A 9,325-nucleotide genomic window follows, 5' to 3' on the forward strand; every position below is an offset into this window, starting at 1 on the left:
ATCATGGGGGTGAATTTCTCCCTTGCTGTTCTCATGAGAGGGAGTGAGTTCTCACTAGAGCTGGTGGTTTTATTTTTTTTTTTTTCCAAGCCAAACTGTATCCAGCTTTATTAAAGATACTTTCCATAAACAATCATAGTATTTCAGGCAGGACATGGGCAGACAATCGTTAACAGTATACAACAACTTTCAAACTCCCTTCTTCAATGCACTACCAAAAATCAGAAAGCCACTATAAAACCCAATGAAGTCTTCATCTGATGCTCTGAACAGGGAAAGTTTAGAGTGAGGGTTGACATTTCACATTTGGCATGTTGTTTAACAACTTTTCACAAGCCGACCCTGACTTTCAGGAAGTGAAATGAAAATGGCAGAATTTATCTGAAGATCCACAATCTAGAAATGGAACCAATGCTGTTTTGACAGGTGCCATCTCAGTGGCATCACTGGGAAGTCCAGGTTGCCACACTGGTAACCAATGACTAGAGGTCAGGTCCCAACAGATGTCTGGGCTTAAGGGAGTTAAGTCTATGCTGAAAGATGGAAAGGGAGAAGAGGACATAAAAACAAATTTGTTTTTCCATACCACAAGGCTTTTGTGCCAAGGTGGCCATGTGTGTCAAAGTCAGGGACTCCCTCCTCCTGGGAACCAAGAGGAAGTCTCTCAAAACTAGAAGGGAAAGGTGTTTTCCCCACATTAATCCAGCTTTGGAGACATTCTGTTAGGGACATATGCCCCTTCCCCCAAAAACAACAATGAAGTGTTCTGTGTGCTGACAACATAGCTTTAAAAAAAAAAAAAGTAAAACAAAATTCTGCATTTTTATAAAACTTGATAAAAAATAGTATTTCAAACTGTACAGTCACCAGAAGTACACAGTTATTAAAAATGCACACACTTCACTTGGCATCTCCAGCACCTTCAGCTTTCTGTGCCTGGTCTGTTTTGGCATCTCCGTTTTCTGCAGGGTTATTCCCCTCCTTGCCAGCATCAGCTTTTCCCTTTTTCCCTTTGGGTACCTTCTCTCCCTTCTTTGCAGGGGCCTTTTTAGGCTTGGGCTCTGGCTTTGGAGGAGCAGGTTTAGCAGACAACCTCGTGGATCTTCTCTGTGGTTCGTCCTTCACCTTGGCTTTATCTCCTTTAGCATCCCCTTCAGCCTTTCTCTTGGGCATGGTGGCGACGGCGGCGGGAAGTAGGTGCTGGAGGCGGGATGCAGCGCGCGCGGGCTTTGGTCGGTCCGGGGGTCGTTCTCACCTCTTCTTCACACTGCTCCAGCTGGTGGTTTTAAAGTGTGGCACTTCCCCCTTGCTCGCTGTCTCTCCTGCTGCCATGCAAGATATGCCTCCTTCCCTTTTCACCCTCCATTATGATTGTAAGTTTCCTGTCTGGGCATGGTGATTCACAACTGTAATCCCAGTACTTTTGGAGGCCCAGGCAGGTGGATCACTTGAGGTGAGGAGTTTGAGACCAGCCTGGCCAACATAGTGAAACCCCATCTCTAATAAAAATTTAAAAATTAGCCAGATGGTGAAATCTTGTCTGTACTAAAATACAGAAAGCTAGCCAGGTGTGGTGGTTCACCTCTGTAGTCCCAGCTACTCGGGAGACTGAGGCACGAGAATCACTTGAACCCGGGAGGTGAAAGTTGCAGTGAACCAAGACTGTGCCACTGCACTCCAGCCTGGGTGACAAAGTGAGACTCTGTCTCAAAAAAAAAAAAAAAAAAAAGGCCGGGCGCGGTGGCTCACGCCTATAATCCCAGCACTTTGGGAGGCCGAGACGGGCGGATCACGAGGTCAGGAGATCGAGACCATACTGGCTAACACGGTGAAACCCCGTCTCTACTAAAAAATACAAAAAACTAGCCGGGCGAGGTGGCGGGCGCCTGTAGTCCCAGCTACTCGGGAGGCTGAGGCAGGAGAATGGCGGGAACCCGGGAGGCGGAGCTTGCAGTGAGCTGAGATCCAGCCACTGCACTCCAGCCTGGGCGACAGAGCGAGACTCTGTCTCCAAAAAAATTAAAAAAAAAAAAAAATTAGCCGAGTATGGTGGCATGCACCTGTAGTCCCAGCTAGTCTGGAGTCTGAGGCACAAGAATCACTTCAACCTGGGAGGTCAGGGCTGCAGTGAGTCAAGATTGTGCCATTGCACTCCAGCCGAGGTGACAGATCAAGACCCTGTCTCAGAAAAAAAAAAAAAAAAAAAAAAGATTTTAAGTGTCCTGAGGCCTCCCTAGTCATGCAGAACTGTGAGTCAATTAAATATCTTCTCTTTATAAACTACCTAGACTCAGGTAAGTCTTTATAGCAGTGTAAGAGTGGACTAATATAGAAAGTTGGTACCAAGAGTGGGGTACTGGATAAGGATACCCGAAAATGTGGACGTGACTTTGGAACTGAGTAATGAGCAGAGGTTGGAACAGTTTGGAGAGCTCAGAAGAAGACGAAGATGTGGGAAAGTTTGGAAATTCTGAGAGACTTGTTGAATGATTTTGACCAAGATGCTGATGGTGATATGGACAATGAGATCCAGGCTGAGACGGTCTCAGATGGAGATTAGGAACTTAATGGGAACCAGAGTAAAGGTCACTCTTGCTATGCTTTAGCAAAGAGACTGGCAGCAGTTTGCCCCTGCCCTAGAGATCTGTGGAACTTTGAACTTGAGAGATGATTTATGGTATCTGGAGGAAGAAGTTTCTAAGCAGTAAAGTGTTCAAGATGTGACATGGTTATTTCAAAAAGTGTATGCTCATATGTTTGAAGAAAGAGATGGTCTGAAATTGGAATTTATGTTTAAAAGGGAAGCAGAGCATAAAAGTTTGGAAAAGTTGCAACCTGACCACATGGTAGAAAAGAACAACCCATTTTCTGGAAAGAAATTCAAGCCACTGAATGTTAATAGCTAAGGCAATGGGGAAAATATCTCCAGGATATTTCAAAGATCTTCATAGCAGCTCCTCCCACCTGAGGCCTGGAGGCCGAGAAAAATGGTTTCGTGGTAGGCCAGGCCCAGGACTCCACCGCACTGTGCAGCCTCAGGACATGGCACCCTGCATCCCAGCTACTCCAGCTCCAGCCATGGCTAAAAGGGGCCAAGGTAGGCCAGGGGCGGTGGCACAAGCCTGTAATCTCAGCACTTTGGGAGGCCAAGACAGGCGGATCACGAGGTCAGGAGATCGAGACCATACTGGCTAACACGGTGAAACCCCGTCTCTACTAAAAAAATACAAAAAACTAGCCGGGCAAGGTGGTGGGCACCTGTAGTCCCAGCTACTCAGGAGGCTGAGGCAGGAGAATGGCATAAACCCGGGAGGCGGAGCTTGCAGTGAGCTGAGATCTGGCCACGGCACTCCAGCCTGGGCAACAGAGCGAGACTCCGTCTCAAAAAAAAAAGAAAAAAGGGGGGGGGGGCCAAGGTATAGCTCCAGCTTTTGCTTCAGAGGATGCAAGCCCCAAGCCTTGGTGGCTTCCACAAGGTGTTGGACCAGAGGATGCACAGAAGACAAGAGTTGAGCTTTAAAACCTCCCCCTAGATTTCAAAGGATGTATAGAAATGCTGAGATGTCCAGGCAGAAGTTTGCTGCAGGGGTGGAACCCTCATGGAGAACCTCCACTAGGGCAACGCAGAGGGGAAGTGTAAAGTTGGAGCCCCCACACAGAGTCTCCACTGGGGCATTACCTAGTGGAGCTGTGAGAAGAGGGCAGTCTTCCAGATCCCAGAATTATAGATCCACCTACGTCTTGCACCGTGCACCTGGAAAAGCTGCAGGTACTCAATGCCAGCCCATGAAAGCAGCCATGGGGGCTATACCCTGCAGTGCCACAGGGACAGAGTTGCCCAAGGCCTAGGGAGCCCACCTTCTGCATCAGCGTGCCCTGGATGTGAGACATGGAATCAAAGATCATTTCAGACCTTTAAGATTTAATGACTGCCCTGCTGGGTTTCAGACCTACATAAGGCCTGTAGCCCCTTTGTTTTTGCCAATTTCCCCCACTTGGAATGGGAACATTTCTCCAATGCCTGTATCCCTATTGTATCTTCGAAGTAACTAACTTGTTTTTGATTTTACAGGTTCATAGACAGAAGGGATTTACCTTGTCTCAGATGAGACTTTGGACTGGGACTTTTGAGTTTTTGCTGGAATGAGTTAAGACTTTGTGGGACTGTTGGAAAGGCATGATGTGTTTTGAAATGTGAAAAGAACATGAGATTTGGGAGGGGCCAGAAGCAGAAAGATATAGTTTGGCTCTGTGTCCTCACCCAAATCTCACCTCAAATTGTAATCCCCACATGTTGGAGTAGCAGCCTGGTGGGAGATGATTGGATCATGGGGGCAGATTTCTCCCTTGCTGTTCTCATGATAGGGAGTGAGTTCTCACAAGAGCTGATGATTTTAATGTGTGGCACTTCCCTTCCTGCTCACTCTGTCTCCTGCCACAATGTAAGACATGCCTTTCTTCCCTTTTCCCCTTTTCACCTTCCACCAGGATTGTAAGATTCCTGAGGCCTCCCCAGCCATGCAGAATTGTGAGTCAATTAAACCTCTACTTTATAAATTACCCAGTCTCAGGTATATCTTTATAGAAGTGAGAATAGACTAATACACAGGGTGCTGAATTAATCTGTACAACAAACTCCCATGACATGGGTTCACCTAGGTAACAAACCTTCACATGTACCCCTGAACCTAAAATAAAAGTTTAAAAAGAAAAAGAACAACAGTAGGCCAGGTGCAGTGGCTCATGCTTGTAATCCCAGCACTTTGGAAGGCTGAGGTGGAAAGATCACTTGAGTTCAGGAATTTGAGACCAGCCTGGACAACATAGAGAGACTCCCATCTCTATAATTTTTTTTTTAAATTAACCAGGCACGGTGGGCCATGCTTGTAGTCCCAGCTACTTGGGAGGCTGAGGAGGGAGGATCACTTGAGCTAGGGAGTTTGAGGCTTCAGTAAGTTGTGATCGCACCACTGCACTCCAGCCTGGGTGACAGAACAAGACCCTATCTCGAAATGAAAAAGAAAAATAGCAGCAGCAGTGATGAAGGGTGGAGTAGAAGGGCTTTCGCTGTGTTTGGAGGGAGGATGGACTTGCTGATGGATTGCATATAAGGAGTGAGGAGGAGGGAAGATCAATAATGACTGCCCAGGCCAGGCACAGTCTGTAATCCTTGCACTCTGGGAGGCCGAGGCTCACGCCTATAATCTCAGCATGCTGGGAGGCCCAGGTGGGCAGATTGCTTGAGCCCCAGAGTCAGGAGTTTGAGACCACCCTGGGCAACAAAGTGAGACCCTGTCTCTACAGAAAATACAAAAATTAGCCAGTCATGGTGGCTCATACCTGTAATCCCAGCACTTTCAGAGGCCAAGGCAGGTAGATCACCTGAGGCCAGGAGTTCGAGATCAGCCTGACCAACATGGTGAAACCCCATCGTCACTAAAAACACAAAACAATTAGCCGGGCCTGATGGCACATGCCTTTAATCCCAGCTACTCAGGAGGCTGAGGCAGTAGGATCACTTGGACCCAGGAGCCAGAGGTTGCAGTGAGCTGAGATCATGCCACTAAACTCCAGCCTAAGTAACAAAGTGAGAGACAGAGACAGAGAGAGAGAGAAGGAACGAAGGAAGGGAGGAAGGAAGGAAGGAAGGAAGGAAGGAAGGAAGGAAGGAAGGAGAGAGAGAGAGAAAGAAAGAAAGAAAGAAAGAAAAGAAAGAAGGAAAGGAAAGAAAGAGAAAAAGAAAGAAAGAAAGAAAGAAAGAAAGAAAGAAAGAAAGAAAGAAAGCAAGCAAGCAAGCAAGCTACTCGGGGGGTGAGGTGGAATGATCACTTGGGCCCACGAGGTTGAGGCTGCAGTGGGCAAAGGTCATGTCACTGCATTCCATCCTGAGAGACAGAGACTCTGTCTCAAAAAGAAAAAAAAAGAAAAAGAAAAAGACTTCCTAGTGGAACAGAGGAGAGCCCAAAAACAGACCCTCACAGACGTAGAAACTGGCTACAGCTATGATGGCACTGGCCAAGCAGGGCAACAAAAAAGGGTTTGGTAAATAAACAGTGCTGGCCCAACTGGTAGTCTATATGGAAATAAAAAGAGATTGAATACGTTCCTGACCAGTCTAAAGGCTTCAGTGTGAAAGGCAAAACTTGAGAACATTTAGGAGAAAAAGTGGAAGACGTTAAGATACATTTTGAAGAATGGATTTGCTGATGGAAATGGGGAGAAAGGAAGGGCACGTATAACTCCTAAATTTTTGGCCTAAGCAACTGAATGGGTAATACAAACATTGATTTTTTTATAGAAACAGGGTCTCACTATATTGCCCAGGCTGGTTGTGAACTCTTGGGTTCAAGCAATCCTCCTGCCTCAGCCTCCCAAAGTGCTGGGATTACAGGTATGAACCACCAACTCCAGGCCAAAAATATGAATAATAATAGCTAATATTTATATAGCACTTGTGGGTGTAGGCGGGGCACTTTTATAAACATTTTTCAGGTGCTATCCATTCAATCCTCACAGTCATCCTATGAGAAAGCTTCTCTTGCTATTTCACTCCACAGGTGAAGAACTGAAGCACAGGAGGGTTGGGTAACTTGCCTGAGATCACACAGCTGTTAACTGGCACAGCACTGATCACCTGCAGAGACACCACCGTGGAAGAGTGACAACACCAGATGTGTGGAGCTCTGCCTGCTGTGGACACACCTGGACAGAGCACTTCAGCCTTGCAGGGTCTCCTGGGATTTCCGGTCCCCACCTTCGCCACCTCAGGAAGGTGTGCGTGCCAATGAGAGGTCATGAAAAGGAGGGGTGTTAGGTAAAACGGGTCCCAGAAAGCCACAAGCCCAGGCTGCGCCCTCTCTGAGCAGCTAATTCCTCCAAGAGTGCCCAGACTTAGCTTCATTCACTTTCGCTTTAACCTAGGAAAGTTATTAAATATTTATTATGTGACATCAGTGTGCTTTTTTATGGGGGTAAATATACACAACCTTAAAATACATATATAGCATACATTTCACCATTTTAGCCATTTTTACACATGCAATTCAGTGGCACATGTACATTCACATTGCTGCACAACCATTAAGTTTCATTCTCTGAACATACACCTTGATCTCCTGATATGCATCAGGCATGGCTATAGTCACTGAGGAAAGCAAAATAGATCCTTGCCCGAATGCAGCTCACATTCTAGTTGGAGAGACAGACAGTAAACATGGAAGAAATATCAACAAATATGATTGTCAGATATTGACAGGTGCTAGAAAGAAAACAGAACAGGGTAATTATGACCGTTTGTATCCAGCACTTTGTATGTTACAGCAGTGATCCTAGGGCTTGGCAAGAATTATCTCACGGGATCCCTTCTACAGTTCTTTGAGGACAGCACCTGCCTCAGTCATGGGTAAGAAAGGAAAGCACTTGAGAGCTTCAAACTGCACAGCGAGTAAGCAAGATGCAGTGGTCCAGGTGGTGATGGCAGAGGAATACTTATGGCCGGGGTGGCGGGGGTGTAATCCCAGCACTTTGGGAGGCTGAAGTGGGTCACTTGAGGTCATGAGTTCAAGACCAACCTGGCCAACATGGTGAAACCCCATCTCTACTAAAAATACAAAAATGAGCCAGGCATGGTGGCATGTGCCTGTAATCTCAGCTACTCAGGAAGCTGATGCAAGAGAATCACTTGAACCCAGGAGGTGGAGGTTGCAGCGAGCCAAGATTGCACCACTGCACTCCTTACTGGGCAACAGAGCAAGACTCTGTCTCAAAAAAAAGACAGAGTCTTTCTCTCTCTATCTAGAGAGAAAGAGGTAAGTACTTAAGCTGGAGTGATCCAAGACCTCTTTGCAGAAAGGGCATTGAGCTGAAGCCTGACATTGCAAGAGGAAGCTAGTGCAGGAGAGTTCCAGTGAGAAGAGACAGCAAATGCAAACATCCTAAAACAAGCATGGCTCTTTGAAGGATCCAATGGGACTGGAGCCAAGTAAGCCTGGGAGGGTGCGGGGAGTGAGGATAGAGGTGAAAAGGGGGAGGGAGACCGGTGAGAAGCATCTGCAGAGGTAGGCAAGGTCCAAGCCTACAGCATCTTGTGTAGGGTGCCCAACTGTCTTGGTTTGCCTGGGACAAGTTGGTCACCCTACAAGGTGGAATATTACTCAGATTTTATTTTAAGTGTAAAGGAAAGCAATGGGGAGGTTTTACATAAGGAGGGACAGGCCCTCTCTGGTTACTGTACGAAGGAGGACCAGAAGGAGAGCAAGAGGTGAAGCAGGGAGATAGTGATGAGACGCTTGCCACCTTCCAGGCAACTGTGATGATGGCCAGGACTTGGGTGACCATGGTAAGGGTAAGAGGTGACTGGATTTAGGATCCATTCTGGAAGTAAGGTGACAGAGCTTCATGGATTGGATAATGGATGTGAGATTAAGAAGGGGACGCAAGGATGATCCCCAGTTCTTGCCTGAGCAAATAGTGGGTGGACACAGGGCCATTTACCAAAATGGTGACCATGGATAAAGAGCAGGTCTGGGGAGAATCAACTTGAGCCCCGTGTCCTCTGAGAATCCTCCTCTGATCTCCAGACTGAGGAAGAAGGGAGGGAGCCTCTCGAGGGCAAGAATTCCCAGTTGTCCTGCTCCAAGACCTTGGTCCTACTTCCCTCCCCTGCTTCACCATCACCCTTAACCCCAGTCTACAGAAGAAGGACCCACCTCTCGCCCCGCTGAGTTACAATGAGGCTGTGCCCGGGTCCAGACAGCACTGGCTGCAGGAACAAGAAGGACATCTTATTCGAAACAAGGACACGCTTGAAGCCTCCTCAAACCACGATGCAATAAATCCATCCTACACTCTTGGCTTTCTTGTCTTGTTTAGATTCTCAGTTAAGAGTAAAGCACTGGCTGGACACGGTGGCTCATGCCTGTAATCCCAGCACTTTGGGAGGCCAGGGCAGACGATGGCTGGAGCCCAGGGGTTTGAAACCAGCCTGGGCAACAAAGGGAGGCCCCATCTCTACAGATAATTTAGAAATTAGCCAGGTGTGGTGGCACCCGCCTGTGGTCTCAGCCACTTGGGGGCCTGAGGCGAGAGAATCCCTTGAGCTCAGGAGGTTGAGGCTGAAATGAGCTGTGGTCGCACCACTAAATTCCAGTCTGGGTGACAGAATGAGACCCTGTCTCAAGACAAAGGTCAGATGTGGCGACTCACGCCTGTAATCCCAGCACTTTGGGAGGCCAAGGCAGGCGGATCACCTGAGGTCAGGAGATGGAGACCAGTCTGGCCAACATGGAGAAACCCCATCTCTACTAAAGATACAAAAATTAGCTGG

At 47.5% G+C, this 9,325-nt stretch overlaps 1 pseudogene; it reads right to left on the reverse strand.

Annotated features, from left to right (window-relative positions):
* Positions 1-803: 803 nt before the first annotated feature.
* LOC693932 (non-histone chromosomal protein HMG-17) lies at positions 804-1,275 on the reverse strand (annotated as a pseudogene).
* Positions 1,276-9,325: the final 8,050 nt, after the last annotated feature.

This window comes from Macaca mulatta, chromosome 20, assembly GCF_049350105.2.
Source record: "Macaca mulatta isolate MMU2019108-1 chromosome 20, T2T-MMU8v2.0, whole genome shotgun sequence".
Taxonomy (NCBI): Eukaryota; Metazoa; Chordata; class Mammalia; order Primates; family Cercopithecidae; genus Macaca; species Macaca mulatta.